Source organism: Sabethes cyaneus, chromosome 2 (genome assembly GCF_943734655.1).
Source record: "Sabethes cyaneus chromosome 2, idSabCyanKW18_F2, whole genome shotgun sequence".
Taxonomy (NCBI): Eukaryota; Metazoa; Arthropoda; class Insecta; order Diptera; family Culicidae; genus Sabethes; species Sabethes cyaneus.
In genome coordinates this window covers 217432641-217450281 of record NC_071354.1, presented here as the reverse complement: position 1 = coordinate 217450281, position 17641 = coordinate 217432641, and the positions used below count along the sequence as shown (strand labels likewise).

The following is a 17641-nucleotide window of genomic DNA, read 5'->3' as shown; positions in this document are numbered from 1 at the left end:
GTCAAAGGTGTAGAAAATTTTCTTGAGTACCACCACCGATTTGCTCACAATTAGACGCGACGCGATGCACGCAAGCAGCTATTGCAAGTTTTATCATAAATTCAAAGGCATGCACCGCAGCGCAAATTTTTTTTTAATGAAAATGCAGCAAATTTTCTAAGCAATCTAAGAATATAATAGGCTATTGCCAATTATTTTTAAAATTTTTGTCACCCCTGCTTTAAAATTGGCTCGAAAAATCTGGGGACAAATAAAATATTTGTGAGAAATAAGTTAACTTTTTTAATAAAATCAGTTGACTGTGGATTCTACAACCTAAAGAAATAGAAAAATCAGTGTATTGACTGTTGACGTTTCTAACGCGAAACAGAAATGGAAATTCGAACAATGGAATTTCCGAAAAAGGCAAAAAAAATTTACAATTTTGTATTTTTCGAAGGTTCTTGCATGGAAAATAACGTATATATGAAAAGCAAGACGAAATTTGATTTTCACGTTTAAACTTGAACTACAATGCATAAAACGAATATTTTTTTGCTCAATTAAAAAAATCCCTTTGTTTTTTTCCTCCTCCCTTCAGTTGCCCAATACCACAAAGGACAAAAACTTTATAAAATATTTGTAATGGCCTTATCTGGAAAAAAATATCCATAAAATTCACATTCAGCCAAAACTCAGGAAAAACTAAAAACCGCAATATAGTTGTGCAAAGCTGCTTAATTAGTAAAGGTCTTCACGGCCCCAATATTCCACTAGATTTTGAGGAAGTTCTACCAGTGCTTTTCGAGTGACAACAGTTTATCTTTTGAATAGGTAGCTAAAATAAAGTTGAAAGGTCATTGACAAAATATGACCCACAGTTTTTCTTCTGCTGAGTGCTAATCATCATCCCAACCAACCTTACTACCTGCTTACGTGAGAACGTTTGTCGTCGAAGTGCTAGATGGTTCAACCTAGCCAGACAAGTGTTTGATTTAATATTACCATCATTTCCCGCCGCTTCTAATGCATGCTCTATTATAGGTCAAACTGTATTGTTTGCTATATCTGTTCAGTGTAATCCGAACACAATAAATTTATCTGTCACAACGGGGGTGGGCATGGTGGTGGTGTTATAACCACCCGACACCTGTAATTTATTACCGTCGAAATTTAATAACAAACGCACTGGTAGAACGGTCGTTTCTGTGTGCTGTCGGGTTTCCGGCCGGTAGAAAACATTGAAGGTAAATTCACAGAATGACACGCTAGTTTTACAATATACGCGAACAATGCCAGTGTGTTTAATAACCATCGCTCAGCATATCGAAGGTGGCGACAGGTAGGTAATTAGTTTGGGTGAGAATCCAGTGCCATCATTAGCGAAAAAGATTTTGTATTTGGCCAACGAACGTTTTGCTTCGCAAATTGCTAAACTGCTCTGCGTGGTGATTTGCTTTAGCTAACTGTTTTAGCTGTGCACGTAAAAAAGTGTGCAAAAAAACACCATGCATCAGAGTGAAATGTGTACCTCTACCATTCTTTACTTTCATTTTTATGAGGCATTAACCTCGCCACTCTATTCGGTTAGCTCTTTAATGACCTAGAGATTGAGCATATTGCAGTACGTTGCTAATAATAGCAGGAAACCAGTTCTGTGCAATATGGAATAAGATCTCATCGTTAGTGAAAGAAAGTTTCTCGTGCTATAAAAACTTAGCTCGTACATAAAACATTACTTTTGGTGGAAGGTTAACGAGTTCATGGTATATCGTTGTTGGATCATATCTTGTGGAATATGCAATTTTATCATCCTGAGATGTTTTGCAATATTTACAGAACTCTCCAGGTAACCTTTAGACATCAGCGGAAATCTACCCCAATTGATCGTGATGCTGATTGGAAGCTTTTACACAATAGCGTCAAAGTTTTCGTCAGCTTTTTGCTTTTTCGGAACGCATCTCACACTACTTGTTTGGCTTCTCGTGTGGAACAAACCGCAACGGCAAATAACCGCTTTGATACAGTCGAAAAAACAGCGAAGAATCATGTTCATAACAAACTATCCACCAAACCGAACCGAACCTGACGGGGGGGTCGGTCGGTCGGTCGCATCATGTTTGCCAAACAGTGACAAAGAAAAGTCCGAAAACCCGAATGTGGTAATTTCGTAACAGAAAAAAACCCTATTGTTGTGTGTTATTTCCACCCGAGGCGAGATCAAAAAAAAATTTTTATGGAAATTTTTATGGATATTTTTTCAAGAAATTTGCTTACATTTATCTACATCATACATAGATTGATATCATCTATGTAAGTGTGAGCAAATTGTGTTTTTTAAATTGCGTGAAAAAGTAATGGAAACCTTTTTATTGCTTCAAGATGGCACGACATTCCGGATCATAGCACTTGCAATACTGAACATTTTCCGTCCGAAGTTTACAAAACATCTAGAGTCAAAAATTCATACGAATTGGTTACCGAACTTATTGATGAGGTACACAAAAAAGAGGCTCAAAGGAGACAAACGACAATTTGGGATCGCTAGTGACCGCGGATAACAGCCTTTGTAAAGAGATCTAGCGGCGCATTCAAGCGGGAATTGGACCTGCTTTACGCTTTCGAAACGCTACGGTGGGCCCGGACATGTCGTCAGGATGCCGGAAGACAGTACGACGAAAAAGGTCCCCTTCAACAAACTCCATCGGCGCCAGGATCGGATGGGCTCAAAATGCAAAAGATGGCTCGACCGTGTCGAAAGTGATTGCGATTTCTGAGACGCATGGAACGCCCAAGATAGAGTTGGGCGTGAGTATGTATGTATTGCTGATTGCGAGGAAAATTGTACCATCCAAAGTGCGCAATCGCTCATAAAAGTACTGTTTTACATTAAATCGTTTCAGTATCTTCGGCGCACTTTTTCGTTACATTCCAAGCAATAAGTGCACCGAGCAGACCGAAACGATTTAATCTAAAATAGCGCTTTTCTGAGCGATTGTGCACTTATTGATTGGACAATTTTACTTGCAATTAGCAATATGTTCCACCATAACTCCGGAATGCCTGGATCGTTCTCTGCCAAAATTGGCATTCTTTGGCATTAGGGAATCACCACTGGAGAGTGGAAAAAGGGTGGTCTGTAACAATGGTGGGCGGGCAAATAAGTAAACAGAGTATGCAGGGTAAGCAGTAATGACTCTCAGCATTTTCGATCGTGTAATATTTTAAGGAAGCTGAGGTCACTCAAAATAGACCAAAGATTCATTTTAAGTACCATCAAACAATACAAGGAATAAACCTGTTCTTGGAAAATACTACTTAGAGCTGGCCGTAAACGTACTGTAAGGACACCGGAAGCCATCAAACGAGCAAGAGAGCGAATTCGATGGAAACCAGATTAACCTTAACGTTAGATGGCTGGAGGAACTGGGAATTTCGCATTCAACCATGAAGAATACTTTGAAAGATGATCTTCGATTGATTTCATACAAAAAACTACGAGTGCACGGTTTGACTAAAAAGCAGAAGGCTGCAGGAGTCGCAAGATCATAAATTCTGTTTCGGACGAAAACATACATGTTCCTGCTATTTCATTATTGGATATATGCAACACGTCTAGACACAGAACCATATACTTCCCAACGTTCATTACAAATCATTACAAGAATGTACCATACTGCTTCCAATATGATTCTGCATCGTCTCACCAGCCGTAAGCTACACAGGCTTGGGGTGTGAGGACAATTTTCCGGATTTTATTTCTTCGTAACAGTGGTCTGCCTCTTCGCCTGATTTGAATCCTCTCGACTTCTATGCATGAGGTTACATGCTTGGTAAATTAGGGAGCATCAAAGGATTGACTGTGGATACTTTTAAGCAATACAGTAGACTCTCGGAAAAGTTAATCGATTGGGGAATGGGTCGATTAACTTTTCCGAAATATCAACTTTTCTGAGTAGTCCTAAGAGTCATCGAAAATGATAAATACAAAAGCGAAAAATATATTCTCGGATACAGGATACACATTTTTAGGAATCTGGAAATTGTAATGTAAAGAAATATGTAGCAAGATCCTTATGAAATGATACTTAGTTCCTTTCAGTAAATTTAAAATAGTCGGTTATTCTAGTTTACCTTTGATTTTTCGTAGTCTACGACAACGTTTTAACAATGTTCGCGCTTATTTTTTGATTTGTACTGTTCCTTTTTTTGCATTTAAAATTCAATCTGAGATGCCGCTTTTCCAGTTTGTTATCAAAAATCCTGAAGCAACTATGTGGCTGTATTGAACTATTACTACAACTGTCCGGTACAAGAGTTTAATTTAATCCCAGCTATGACGATACTCTGTATGAAGTTGTGGAAAGGCGATAATAAACCGATAAATAAAGATAAAAGATAACACACGCGTGTGAATGAACGCTTTGGACAACCAATAAATTTAAACTCTTAGAAAAGTTAAGCCAAAAATTAACTTTTTAGAGCGTTGCATGAGAGCTAATATTCGCTTAACTTTTCTGAATAATTAACTTTTCAGAGAGTTAACTTTTCCGAGAGTCTACTGTATTTGGAGAACATTTGGGATGAAATAATAAAGGATTGGGCGAGCCAGTTGTAACGCTTTTCAACAACCATTTCGATTGGTATTAAAGCAAAAAGAAGAAGATTTTAACAGAACTAATTTAAGACAATATCCATAACATTTGGTTTAAATTAGACGTTACACGAAATACACACAAAATAAAAATTTTTGCTAGCATCTTATCTTTGGGACCATTTACTTTACTGACAGTTAGGCCATTGCAAATCATTTCCAAAGTTTTTGTCACTCCCTCCCCCCCCCCCCCCTTGGAAGTTGGCTTGAAAAATCGGGGGGCGAAAAAATAATTTGCGGGATGAGTTTAATTTTTTTTATAAAATCAATTGTCTGTGGGCTCTACAGCCTGAAAAACTCGAAAAATGAGTGTACGAGTTGAGTTAACGCTTCTAGCACGAAATAGAAATGGAAGTTCAAACAGTGGAATTTCCGAAACTCGACCAAAAAAATTTTCTTTCGCTTTTGTCTTTTTGTTCGTAGATTTTTGCATGAAAAATAACTTCGTATTTATTAAAAGCAACAATAGATTTGGTTTTCACGTTTAAACTTTAAGTAAAAATGCCCAAAAATCCATTTGTTTGCTCGATTAAAAAATTCTGTTTTTTTTTCGCAGACCACCCCCCCCCTCCAGGGGCCCAACACCGGAGGGACAAAAACTTTTTTAAATAGAGATTTTCAGAGGAACACAGAGGCATATGCAATTGCGGGACAAAAGGGAATATATGTATGCTCCGTCATAACTCAGAAACGCCCAAATCGCTCTCTATCAAACTTGACGAGCATGTTTCTTGACATGAAGGATGTAATATACATATACTTTATTATATGGATTTCTGGAGAAAACGAACATATAAATGATTGTTGGGACAAAAGGGAGAATTGACAAGTGGGGGAGGGACGTCTAAGTGAGGAAAACAAAGCTGTTTCTTGCATTATGAGAATTTCATAAACAAAGAGTATGAAAAGGGGAAAGGCGCTCGACATAGCTCTAGCCATCCCAAGCCCCTACCTAGCGAAACCACGTAGCCATTAGTTCATCTCCGAATGTCCGCAGTATCACTTCATCTTCATTGGCAGAGATACTCCTAACGACTGTGGATAAATCATTAACTATAAAGGAAGCGATTGATACGGGAAGTTCACTTGATTCCTTGCAATTCTCTCTGCGGTATATGCTGCGCGGTTGGCCTGGCCGTTGACAAGAAAAATGATTGATTCAAGTAATCGTTATTTTCCAGGATGCTTTTAAAAATATATCTAGTGTTGCGAAGCCCACACTCGTGAGGTCTAATTTGCTCACACACGCGTACTCATTCTAACGAACATGCCGGCATAAGCATCCCCTTAAAACTCCCACTCTTATTTCTTCGTGCATTTCAACGAGTTTTTACGACTGTAGCTATGCGTCGCAACAGAAGGACAAATGATACAAAAATGCAACAAAAATGACACAAAATTGATACAAATATGGTAACAAAAAGACACAAATTTACAAAAACTACAAAAAAGATACGAATGCAAAAAATAGCACAAAACCAACGCAAAGGAAATACAAAATTTAATTTGAAATTGTCAAATAACGTAAAAATAACATAAATGATACTCAAAAGTGACACAATACAGATGTGATATTAAAACGGGATATAAAGAACACAAGAATCACACATATTTCCAAAAGGACGCCAAAGTGATACAATAAAACGATATAAAAATAACACAGTTGGCAAGCAGATATGAAAAGAAAACAAATCATTCACAGATGTTATAAAAACAACTCTAAACTGATATAGGGTTAGGGATACAAGGGGTAAGAGGACCCAGCGACGTAAGATGATCCACATCGATTTCGATAAGAAATCTTTCAAATTTTCACAAGTGGGCTAGTATGCTGTATGCTGTATGCAAAGCACTTTCGAAACAACCTGTGATACTCGGCCGTACAAAACGTCAAAATTAGAAACGAAACAAATTTTTCGTTCGTTGTGACTTCGTACGATCCTGTTTTAGCAGCAACAAATTTAAGGAGTTTCTACAAAATAAAGTTTTGTATTTTGTCGTTTGTCCCCACCACTGACATTTATTAAATGACTCTTGTCCTGCGTGTGCCGGAAAAAGTATTTAAAATAGTACGGTTTGTGGGAAAAATTAAAATACGTCATGGTAATTGTAAATAGGAGTAAGACGGGCCTTTTTCACGAGGTAAAAGCACCATACGTCGTAATGCTTATAATTGACTAAAGTTACTATGTTGAGCATCTTAATAGATTTTAAAACTAAAGAGAAAACCGCACTATCACCATTGAACAGATTATTATTAGACTGTTCATGTGCAAAGAAATTTCCAACTTATCGTGAATTTTATTCAGTTTCATCTGGGTAGAATGCATATTATTTCCACTGTGCTGTTCCACCCCACACATCGATCTTCGCCTTTAATTTTAGCTGTTTCAACATTAAGAAAACACTTTTCGATAATTGAATTAATTACTTTGAAATTAAAGAGGTATAAAAGTGAGAGTGGAGCTGCGTTGGTCGGTGCGTACCTACTTTTCTTTCTTTTTCGTGTTCAGACTTTGAGCTTACAAAACTGCTTGGAATGGAATGTATTACATACGGTACCTGTAAGTTTAAAACTGTTAAAAAACTTGATGTTACTCTCATGGCATCATGTACACTCACAAACTGGTGATGATGATGCACTGCCCCCCCGATATATTGTTACAATGATGACGTTATCGTCATAAGGCGATCTGGAACAACTGGTGCACATCATTTCGCACTTATGAAAATAAATTCGAACATAATTGAGAAAGTCGACCCCGGAAACTGCCCATTACAGCATCGTTTTGCTTTTGCACTGTTTTTTTTTTGTTTCAATTGCTGGCCTGCCCGAAAACCGAGCTCAAGTTAGACCTTTACGGTGCACTGCTGCTGCTGCTGCTTTCTCGCAATTTCAATGCACATAGATATATAATGATGATTCGGCTTGTCTATTTTTACCTTCTTCAAAACAAAATTCAATGTTCGATTCCATTGCATAAGTATAAAATTGCCAGTACGGACGAGGTATATTTCCAGGATCGGAGAAGATTGCGAGTAAGGAATGTGAAATGAGACACCTATGCTTCTCGCTAGGCTATGTTTAATGCTGATGCACACATACAGTTACGCAAGCTCGCTCACTAGGATGCACAGACGTGGATAATAAAATGAAAATTGGAAAGGGTGCGTCGCACCCGGTGGACCTTGCTAGCTGGAGCTAGCTAGCGCCGTACGATCCGATCCGGTGGTGGGCGGATGGTGTGCCGAAGGTACAGCGAGCGGTACAGACATGCAGACGGGCAGGACATCCTCGCCCGGCAGGCAAGAGCAGGCACAGGCAGGTTAGTGTTCGTGCGAACATAATGCCATGTGCACACTGGAGCTCGGCTGATTTTATTGTATATATTTTTACGTGGATTATTTTCTCTTTTTCGTTATATTTTCCGTGCCGTTTTCGGTTTGGCTGACTGGTTGATTCGCCTGCCATGCCATGCCATGCCGGGTGCAAACTGTGGAACAAGCAGTGTTACCACCACCGTCTGGCGGAAGCCTTTTTCTGATGACAAAATTTTTGTCTGGTCATGTGATTTTCGCCTGTCCCGACTTTGATTGTGAATCCTTTTTTTATGATATACACGGCAGAATTTAATTAACGGTGCAGAACGTCTCGTGGTGCGTGTTTAGGGCTTTGTCTTTGTAGTAAAGCTGTGAAGATTCGTGTCAATAAAATCGACTTGCTTCTTGGTGTAAATTACGTTTTTTATATCGATTTTTCGAGAGGATCGTTCTGGAGGATTGACGGTGATACATATTTTATTTCTGACGAGCACCTAATCTGTTTGTAGTCTTGTTGTTTGCAGATGCTTCTTATTTCATTTATGTTTTTGAGAAAAATTAGCCCGCAATTTAAACGAAAGTCAACACTGCTGGTGGAAAGCTATACTGAATTACTCAATTCGGGACATCTACACACTGTGATGAGTAGTTGTTTTCATCTTTCAACAATGACTATTTCAACGAAGAAACCGGTGAATAACTCTTGAAGAACGCTTGCTTAAAACGCTTGCAATCGTAGTAAAAATTATTAATTTATGGTAATTAGTCGATATTTGACACATGTATTTCATTTTTCCATATCTAAAACCCCTCTCGATTTTCTTTTTGCTGGCTGATGAATCCTGCAAGTCGTAGGCGAAATACGTATCTGTCGTAAATAAATATTGATATGTACCTAGTAGAATTTAATTTGGAAAGTTTTTTCTTTTCTTTAATTTCAGGTTTCGTATTCTATTAAGACGCTCCAAAAACTTCAGTCTCGATTTTGTCACGTTTTCCATTTTGATAACATAGGCGACACTCACTGATTGGAGTGGAAATTCGAAATCCTACTGTGTTATCTACTTGTAGGTATCATTTTGGTGCCAACTTTGTATCGTTTTGAGTTCGTGGAAAAGAGCTCTCAACCGATTATATCGATACTTGTACAATTTTTAACTGACATTCCATATGTCAGAAGCAAACTGTTTAACATTTGTGAAATGTCACGTGTTGTCGAATTGTATTTACAATCGTGGTTCTACATCAATCAGGCGCTCGTATTCCTAGCACAGACCTTCATATGTTTTATCATTTCAGGGATGATAATTTGTATTTCACTTGCGTGTTGTTTTATTTTTAGTCAAATTTTAAATTATTTTAAATTATTTTTCAATGGACAAGTCTAGGTGTTATGTTTCCGCATTCGGAACTTGTTTTTGAGCTTGTTTTTTATTCGACGACGGTTGCAGGCAACCAGGACGAAGACGAACCAAACAGATTCATACAGAAGCCGCTGGGATTCCTCGCTTCAGCGGTAAAGAAATTCTGCAGAGGATTCGCAGAGAATGCCTTGCTTATAGAACCAGGACTCTTATAGGAGAATCCAATACATAGTTGAATCCCCGGGATAGCTATAACTCGGTAGGGGAATCGCTTGCACTATAAAATAAGAATCCTCTGGATTCTAAAAGTAGAAATCCTGGTGTGGTTGTAAGGGAAGTCTGTTGCAGTGAGGATAATTGTGGGCCTAGTACTGCGATCCTATTTTATTCTTACAACCTCTCCCAATCGAGCTTCTAACACACCACGACTGGCTTGTTAGTCCAGTGCAGTGCCTTGACGCCAACTGGGAAGCAATGAGCATTGTTTAAAATTATCGTACAAGAATTTCTTTTACAAGTTCGCATCTTCAATAAACTTACTTATGAACGAAAACAAAATTTAAAAAATTCGAGGATTCATTGTTCCTAGAAAATTCTAACATATTAAAACAAAGAATAAAATAAAATTCAAGCAAATTTTCTCGGTGATCATTAAAAAATCTCTGGGGAACGTTTTTCACAAAATTTTTACGGACAATATTCAAATTATTTTTCAAATTGTAATTTTTAATGGCCAAAATTTTACGACAGCGTTTCTATTTGTATTGTGCCTGAGTTAAGACCATAAGACTCGATTGTATCCGAACATTTATCACCTTCAAGAATTCATATCTCTGCCATGAAGCATCGTACAGAAAAAATTGTTCTATTGAAAAGTAAGTGTGTAGGTACATTTTCTCAGCAATCCAAAACGAATATTATTTGAGAAAAGTTCTTTACAACACAATTTCCACCATGCCAAATTTCAAAGAAAAGTCGAAAAATTATTTTTGTTGGCTGATTGTTAGTCTTTCAGTGGTGAAAATTTCACAGTAGGTAGCGCTAAAGATGTTAAGACCCTCATTAAGTTACTTTAAGTTTCATGTTTTTGACGTAGGACTACGTCTTTCCGGAAGGTACCTGGTTTAGAGGGTCATTCCAAAAAAATCTTTTTTCAGCATTTATGATAGATCCAACAATTTGATTGAATCGAGAACAAAAATTCCCACCGTACTACGGGCGGATCCGTACTAAGGAGGATCACACAATTATTGCGCAAATTTGCATCGATAATTATACGGAGCACTTGACGTGCTCTGCTCAAGAAGACACAACATAAAATTACCTCTACGGGCTGTACCGATCGTTGCGTGAACTTCAATAGAGTGTAATACTGTTCCCTCGACGTTGGCCGGTCTCCAGCCACATTCGAACGATGAAAAATGATTCGAACAGAGAGAAGAAAAAAAACTAAAAATCAATCATTATGACTCACCATATGTAATTTCTCCTCGATGTTTGCCGGGGGGTAAAACAGCACTTTTCTAACCTTTCGTTATCGTGGTAAGGTAAACGTGGGTCACTTTTATATTATACTCCACTCACAGACAAAAGCGGATTTCGCGCACTCTGGCTCTGCTGCCAACTCCGTCCGTATGGTCTTAAATTGTACCGATGAACGACGCACTACTCTCGGAACTGACTCGAATGTGACTAAAAGGAATAATCGGAGAGAAGCCGGACGTTTTTCCTTTGTTATACTTTTTTTTAATACTATATCGTTACACACTACACTCGGGAGTCGGGAGGCTCTCTGTGGTAAGTATAATAAATACACTCGCACTTTGTATGACGGTCGTCGCAGTTGCGATTTTTCCCTGCCGTTTTTTTTCGCTATACCTTCGTTGGCGTGGCCCCACCAGAATATATGGGTGCAAATATTACTTTGCAGCAGTACCAAACTACGACTACGACCGAGATACCGACCCGAAAGAGGTAGGCGCGCGCGATCGCAAGGATGGATGGAGATGGCCAGGCAAAACGTCGCCGAGGGAACCCTGCCGAAGAAGAGGTAACGAACCGGTCAAATAATTATCCAACAGGAATCAAAAAGAAGGGAAAAACAAAATGCACAACTTGATCGTCTCGGTCTTCTTCATGCGGGGTTCCACACGCTCAACTCTTTTATAGCAGGACTTTTGTCAAAAATGATTTAAAGCACGGTAACACTTCACAGCCAAGCTTTAACTTTAGTATCCTTTTTTTTTACTGATCACTCCATCTATCGAAACAACTCTACGCTCTGCCCACGCAAGACTTGCACTTTAACGGAATATCCTTATTAGACTATCACCTTCTAGAGCTAACAAACTAACGCCTAACAACGCCTATTGTAACAGACGGATAGAAAAGTAACAAGCCACAAGCTTCTTCACTGAACAACTGAACGCTACGGAAATTCAAAGTGAAATGATTGATTTGAATTGGAAACCGAAGCCTAGTCGGCTCTCTTGTTGCTCCTCGCGTTCAACGCAACCACACAGTCAAAGGCAAGGAATAGCCATTCCCCTCCATTCCATACAGTCAGACAGAACGCCGATATATTCCATCGCACTCTCAGCTCAGCAATGGGACGCATGTATAGTACGTACTCAGTACGTGAGAAAAAAAAACAGTTGGGTGTTTTGTATGTGTGCTTTTATAGGCACCAAACCAACCAAAAGTTATGGCGGTTGAACACAATGGAATTGACTGATATTCTAGACTTTTGCTTTTTCATCATAAACTGTCATTGTTATGTTTTTGCTGAATGCTACAAAATTATTACAATTCTCATCATTGAAAAATATCTGCTTATACCATAGTTACGATAAATATGGTAAGCAATTTCCAGCATACCATTCGGCTAACCGATATCAAAAAAGAAGTTTAAAAGAAAGGAACGGGTGTGTTCGTAGCAACTCTAACTTCCCCTTCGGCGCATTTTACATCCATACATTTGATCGGTACTGCGCGCTCTGACACTGTTGCATACACTGAACGCATACATCCAAACCGGAATAAGATTGTGATGAAGAGAGTAAAAGCTATCTATAAAACCATACAGAGCCCCCGCTATGTCCAAGCATGGAACGAAACGCAATTTGAATCCATTTTATAGCATAGACAAAGCATTGCAGCATAAGGAGCGCGTTCATAAAGCAATGGTTCAGCTTGGAAACATGAGTAGCCAGCGTGAAAAAATTGTCGAATAAAACTAGGGTTTAGCAACCGATCATGGACTGCCTGTACTTGCCCGTTTCTTCATGGTGCCAAAACCAAACCATTTTACTGCCGATATAGGACCATAACGCATATGGTCCTATATCGGCAGTAAAATGGTTTGGTTTTGACACCATGTCTTGACGGAGGACTATGTCTTACTGAAAAGTCGGTTTTCATTCTCAAAAAATCCAGAAATGCGTTAAATTGTGGTTAAGTGGTAAAATTTTGAACGTCAGTAACTCGGTGATTTTCTGATTGATTTTCAATATTTCTGCACCAATCGATCGGAAAACTACGCATCGACTCCAATAGTAAAATTTGACTGATTTTAGATTGTACAGGACAAAACATGTTCGGACAGAACGGAACAACATTGGATCATTGCCAGTGCATCTGCAGACGAATGTATGTTTGATGAAGAGTAAATTAATTTTTCTCACTTTTGAAAATTTAGTCAAAATCCTTCAAAACATTTTCTTTATAATGTCTATGATTTCCTAACCGCAGACGACACAGCTATACTTGGCTTGAATAGAGCGACGGAGTTGTTTACATACTTCCGATTGTATTGCTGTCAGCTATAAAAATAACTGAAAAACAAAAAAAAAATTGCGCGGTAGGATTGGGCAAAATTCCCGAAAGTATCGATAATCGAATATCAATATCAGCCCATCGACATCTCTATATCGAGCTGCAGTAAACGTCAGCGACAGCATGTCCGGGGCTCAAAATTTGACGCGGGCCCAAATCAGACTGCTGGCAGTTGAGTGAAACGCAGTGCTGACATGCTATCTCATTTTCGCACACACGAGATGTTGGCTGCGAAAACATGGTTGTCTGCCGAAGGGGTGATCAATATCAACACCGCCGCTTTATCGAAACCGTCGATATATCGTTCGTGAAGCATCGATATTAGATTTATCGATACTATTCAAGGCGGCATTCTGGGATTAGGAAAGGCTACACAAACAAAGGGATTCATAAAAATCTATATACGTAAGAGCCTTGTCTGTAGCCAAAACGAGCCTACATTAAGCAAAGACTTAAACCAATCACACCAGATTGCATTCAAGATGAGCAAAAGTAACGTAGTTGCACCCAGCCACGTAGCCAGAAGGGGGGGCCCGGGGGCCCAATTTTGATTTTAACTGTTTTATATGCATCTTTTTGCGTTTAGAACTACAATATATTAAATGTATTGTGATGTATTATATTTATAAGCAGTAAGATATGCATATAATGTATTAGAAGCCAAGATACGGCTCCTGGCCCCCACCTCTGGCTACGTGGCTGGTTGCACCTTAACGAGTTACATAGCGTACTTCCAATTTGCTCTCAATTTGACGCGAGGGGACGCGCATGGGTTGCAGCTATTTAATCAATAAAAAGCATGTTAAGCAAAGAGAGTGCTCCCAAAACACGCACGCAACACATCACTCGCTCCAGTGTAGCTCTATTTTGGACACGTCGCTTTGTACGGAAAAACGCACCACCTGCCACAGCTGTTCGCGTCCGACTGAATCGTATGCTGCCCCAGAATCCACAAAAATATGATGGGTTGAACTCCCGACACATCTGGATGATCTGCCGAAGAGTAAAAATTTGACCTGCAGTAGCACGGGCCTCCATAAGGCCCATCTGGTACTACCCTACGCACTCTCCTGCCACCGGAGATAGACGACGTAACAAAAGCTGGGAGAGCACCCTGTTGGTGGCTTTGACCAACGTTATGCTGCGGTAATTACAGCAATCCATCCGATCACCCTTTCTGTAGATGGGACAAGCACACCCTCAATCCACTCGTCCGGCAGCCGTCTCTCAAACCCTTGAAACCATCCAGTGATGTGTCGTTGCTGGCGGTTCCTGGCCATTCTTGCAGAGTTCCGCCGGGAGTTGCTCCTTTCCGGTTCTAGCTCTTCTCGATCTCTGTCCCACCTCTGTCACTTTCACCGCTATTATGGTACGTTAAAAGCTGAAAAGTCTTTGTTAATGCCGTCAACGCCCAATACTACTCTCTGTACTCTCGGGTCAGTTCTGAGTTGCTGAAAACCGCGTATCGTATGCACCTACTGTTCAATAAGCGTTAAACATGTAAGTGACATTGTTCAAGATTTTGCATAAGAGTCAATTCCAATTAAGTAAATTTGAGAATTAAGCTTAGTAGATACCTGAAAAGAAAACAGCGCAAGAAAAAGTCCTTAAAATATTGCTTTCTTGAGCATTTCCTGGCCTAGTTTTAGCCTATATTTTTTGCTAAAGCACCACCCGTCGCGTTATTCGGAGGATTTCTGTACCTCTCCATTGTACTCGGTCCTTAGCTACTCATCGCCAATTCGTTGCGCGTTTTGACACACGCAAGTCGGCTTCAACCTGGTCGAGCCATCTAGCACGTTGTGCCATCCTATTCCTGGCGCCGGTGGGGTTCTTGAAGGGAACGGATTTCACTGCACAGTCGTCCGGCATCCTTGCGACGCACAGTGGTCCCATTGGTATCAGAACACGCGTTTTTTTAATTGCGCCGAAATGGTTGATTATACTGGTTAAGTATGTTCAGAGAAATTTCTCAGCGTTAAAAGCTCTTTCGTATGGTATGAACGATTATTTGATTAATTCCCCTAAAAGTAAGATAAAAAATTTATTTTTTGAACAGTAAGAGATACAGCAAAACAAAGTTCTACAAAATTTTTGAAAAGATTATTATAAAGAACTTTACCAAAGAAAGAAACCTTCTAGCTATTAAAGTTTTAGAGATAAAGAACAATTTTTGTGGAGACTTTACGAAAATCAATTTTTTGACCACAGTTCTTTCTACAGTATTTATACGCATTTGACATGTTCGGCAAAGATTTTCTAACAGTCAAATTACATACTTTTCTAGAATATAGTAACTTTTTTTTTTTTTTTATTAGATTATAGTCACTTTAACAGCTTGGGTCATTCGTGACTTCTGCGGGGTTGGGATTTGAACCCGGGTCCTCGGCGTAAGAGGCGTGAATGCTAACCACTACGCCGGGACTGCCCCCTGAATATAGTAACTTGTTGTCGTCAATATTTGCGGAGAAAACTAAAGTTTTCGTTTAAAAATTATACAAAAATTATAATGTGTAATCCAAGCAGCACGGATTATTTGTAGAGATTCAGAAAAAGATTTTCAAAATTCGTTTTTGCATGAAATTTAATTGCTGCAGTTCGAGGTGTACAAATTTCAAAGTGTCTCAGTGTCTCAGTGATGTCTCAGTAATTACAGCAATCTAGCCGATCGCCCTTTTTGTAGATGGGGCAAACCACATCTTCCATCCACTCCGCCGGTAATTTCTCCTCCTCCGAAGTCATTGAATGATCCAATGAAGTGCCGTTGCTGGCAGTTTTTAGCCATTTCTGTAAAGTTCTCGGGGGTCAGTATTGTCCGGGAGCCGGCACGCTGTTGTCGTTTGTAGGCACTCCTAGGTTAACTTACGTTGCGTCTACTTCTGGTATAGACCTTTCCATTCTTGTGTGTGTTGGTGCTTGAAAATGAGGCAAACAAGCATCAGCTTTTTGCCAAAATGAGGCAAATATCATGTATATACACGCGTTTTTCGTGTTCGCTGTGTGGGTGGTTGAGCTGTCAGAAAGCTCTATATCGCCATTTAGGTGCTCATCGAAAAACTGATTCCACCTGTCGACCACCTCGCGCCCGTTTGTGATTAGATTCCCTCCCTCATTCCTACACATGTCACAGGTTTAGGCGTGTAGCTCTGACGAGTTTGGTTCATATTCTCGCAAAACTTGCGCATGTCGTTAGCCCGGAGTAATTGTGCCAGCTCTTCACGATCTCTGTCTTCCTTCTGGCGCTTTTTCCTCCTCAGGATAGTGGTCAACTCATTCTCCGCTCGTCAATACTTGGCCAGATTCTCTATTTCGTGAATATGCTTAGATAGTTTTTCCAAACTCTTTTCCTCTCTATCGTTTGCTGATATTCCCCATCAAATCAATCATTTCTTGCACTCGAGTTTTCCTCACCTAGCACCGTGGTTGCAGCCTCGTTGACTGGCGAGCGTATCATACTCCATCCGTTTTGAAAGGTCGAAGCGTCAAGCTCAACAGAGGAAGGCAGAGCTTCAACTAGTACGCACGCGTAGTTTTCGGCAACTCGCGGCTTGTCTAATTACCGAGTGTTTAACCGAGGAGGGCGGCTTTGTTGCGGGGTATAAGCCGTCGATAGTTTTGAGCGCACATCTACTGCTACTAGGTAATGGTCCGAGTCGATATCCGCACCCCGTAGGGAGCGTACGTTGATGATGTTCGCGAAAACCCAGCTCTCGAGTTGTCCCTGTTGTCCCTCAGCCACTTGTAGCTCTGTCTACTCTTCGGTAATCTATATAGTGACAACGCTTTTTCTCCTCACGTCCTCACGTCAGCTAAAAGGTGGTCAGCTGCCTCCTTTGGTCCCGCAGCCACTTATGCATTTGATTTGTCTTAAAAAATCCTTATAATAAAAGAGAAACAAAGGCTTTTTTTCCTTTTTTGACCTTCCCCTTTGGATGGTGACCCCCTTTTCGAATCCCCCACTCGTCATCCAGCCATTTGTAGAATTTTCGTTTATCCAAATGGAAGAGAAACACAACTCCTTTACTTATGTGAACCTGCCCCTTTGTTTAAAACTGCTAGCCCGTTTTGTCAACCCCCTCGTGTCGATTGTCTTATGTCAAGGAACATGTACGCCAAGTTTGGTAGAGAACGGTCAAGCTGTTCTGGAGTTATGGTGGAATGGCTCCCTCCTTCTGTCCCGCCACCACTTACGCATTTGTTCCCTCTCCGAAAGATACTTTTTTCTATAAATACTTTCCCCTTTCCAGACCTCCACTTCCTGTTTCCCAGCCACTTGAGCAACTGCTATCGGTCCAAATGCAAGAGAAACGCAACTCCTTTACTTATTAGAACCTCTCTCCCTTGTTAGGGACCTTCCCTCTTATGTCAAAGAACATATCTTACGGACTCAGGCAACATGTGAAAAGGGCCTATGTGCAAATGAGAGATTCTCTTCGTATCTCCTCTCTTACGTTCATCACGGCGACATAAATAAACCAATAACTAGCTA

General features: G+C 39.9%; 1 protein-coding gene across 3 annotated transcripts in view; it reads right to left on the bottom strand.

The window, feature by feature from the left end:
* The window catches only part of LOC128733516 (synaptic vesicle membrane protein VAT-1 homolog-like), a 99833-nt gene extending 88077 nt beyond the window's left edge, over window positions 1-11756 (bottom strand). Inside the window, exons 1-2 of one of the 3 annotated variants that reach the window (XM_053827162.1) lie at window positions 11651-11756; window positions 10793-11010 (exon numbers count right to left, since the gene is read on the bottom strand). The gene's annotated coding sequence lies outside the window, so the exon portion shown is untranslated. Of the gene's footprint in view, window positions 1-10792; window positions 11111-11650 lie in introns of all 3 variants that reach the window. The other 2 variants (XM_053827161.1, XM_053827163.1) reach the window with 2 other exon arrangements.
* Between the last annotated feature and the right edge of the window lie 5885 nt (window positions 11757-17641).